This window comes from Sceloporus undulatus, chromosome 5 (genome assembly GCF_019175285.1).
Source record: "Sceloporus undulatus isolate JIND9_A2432 ecotype Alabama chromosome 5, SceUnd_v1.1, whole genome shotgun sequence".
NCBI classification, from domain to species: domain Eukaryota; kingdom Metazoa; phylum Chordata; class Lepidosauria; order Squamata; family Phrynosomatidae; genus Sceloporus; species Sceloporus undulatus.
Window position 1 is genome coordinate 19,277,449 of NC_056526.1, and position 1,955 is coordinate 19,279,403.

At 44.0% G+C, this 1,955-nt stretch overlaps 1 protein-coding gene across 1 annotated transcript in view; it reads left to right on the forward strand.

The window, feature by feature from the left end:
* The window catches only part of LOC121930893 (voltage-dependent calcium channel subunit alpha-2/delta-4-like), a 113,873-nt gene that overhangs the window by 41,438 nt on the left and 70,480 nt on the right, over positions 1 to 1,955 (forward strand). The window lies entirely within an intron of this gene.

A 1,955-nucleotide genomic window follows, 5' to 3' on the forward strand; every position in this document is an offset into this window, starting at 1 on the left:
ATCCCACACCTAGTTCAGGAGGAAAGGATGGGAAAGGGTGGTGCAATAATCTCCATAGATATGTATAATAAGATAGACAAGAACTACCCTTATTAGCAGTTTGGCTTTCCATGGTTTCAGTTACCCCTAGTCAGCCACAATTAAAAATATTACATAATCCCTCCCCACTATCTGCAGTTTTGCTCTCCACAGTTTCAGTTACCCACAGTCAGTAATGGTCTGAAAATATTATTATAGGTTTTGGTACTGCAATTTCAGGCATCCACCTGCAGGTCTTCAAATGTATCACTCACTGATGGGAGGGGGGACTACTGTACTAGGCATGTAATTGGATAGAGCCAGGCCTTAAGTAGATGTGGTGGTGTTGGACTAGGTCTCTGGAGACCAAGGTTGGAATCCACATGCAGCCATGGAACCCCACTAAGTGACCTTGGGCAAGTCACCCTCACTTGGCCTCAGTAGAAGACAAGGACATCTCCCTCCCAAACAAATCTTGCCAGGAAAACCCCATGATAGGTTCATCTTGGGTCTCTATAGGCAGTGCCCTTTCTAGGGTTGCTGTTACCCAGTGTGGTAACTCCTGGTATAACCCCCATTGACCTCTTCCTCCCATTTCATACCATACAGAATCCTTAGTAATGCTTTTCTGCACTCATCTTACTCATCAGTCATAATTCCTACATAACACTAAATGTCATGCTAACAGTTGTGACATACACAACTAGCAAAATTAAAATTATACTTCCAAATTAAAATAGCATATGCACAACCTAAATGTATTTACTGTATTTTCTGGAGTATAACAGAGCTTTTTAACCCATGAAAATCTTCTCCAAAGTTGGGGGGGTCATCTTATATGCCGGGTTAAGCTGAGCCTGCTCCCTCCTTCCCAGGCCCAGGCCTCCGCAGAGCCCGCAAGGGAGCTCTGCGTCCGGCATGATTGCCACCAGCCTGCTACCTCCTTGGATTTGGAAGATGGGTAGTCTTATAAGGCAAATATATCTCAAACTCTATATTTTAACAAGAAAAGTTGGGGGTCGTCTTATACGCCCAGTCGTCTTATACGCTGGAATATACAGTAATATACAATGCACCCTTCTTTTATGCAGGGGATCCATTCCAGACCCCCCCCCCGCATTAAAAAAATAGTGCGTATGCTCGAGTCCTATTACAAGTAATGGAGCTCGTGCTCATGGCGGCGTGATGTGGCGGTGGCATTGTTTCTTCCGATACGCAGTGCCACTTCTTCCAGCGCTGCTTTCAGCATATCCTGAAAGCAGCGTATAATGCATAGTAATTGTGGTTAAAACATGATGGTGTGTGGGTGTGGGTGTGGGTGTGTGTGTGTATGTGTGTGTATATATATATATATATATACACACACACACACACATACACACCTACACATACACACACACACATATATATATTCATTTTTTAAAAAACAATAAATTATGAATTTTGAAATTTGAAATTTTAATTTAAAAAAATTCTGGGGCCTCTTTATTCTCCCCCCACTGAGCTTCACCCCACTCCCATCATCTCTTAAAGCATTTTAAAGAGAAGCAGATGAATGCCACAGCCTGTTTCTGCCAAAAGATAGATGTTTGAGGAGCAGTGGTGTCACTGCCACTTAGGGTGTCACCTGGTGCGTTGTCAGGGATGTAGCCGGGGGGGTTCTGGGGGTCCGGACCCCCCCTTCCATTAGAAAAATGAATGGTGTGTGCTGCTGCACCGCCGCACTCAAGCCCCATTATAATGGTGGCACTTAGTCTGGACCCCCCCTTCCTAAAATCCTAGCTACGTCCCTGGCATTGTACACCCTCCTAGTGATTCTACTATCCATAGAATGGAAACGACTTAAAGGAACACAAAACAAGTCCTTAAGTGCATGACATTCAATCCACAGAGTTGTGGGTAAATCTTATTAGCCCTTGTAGGAAGATGAAAGAAAA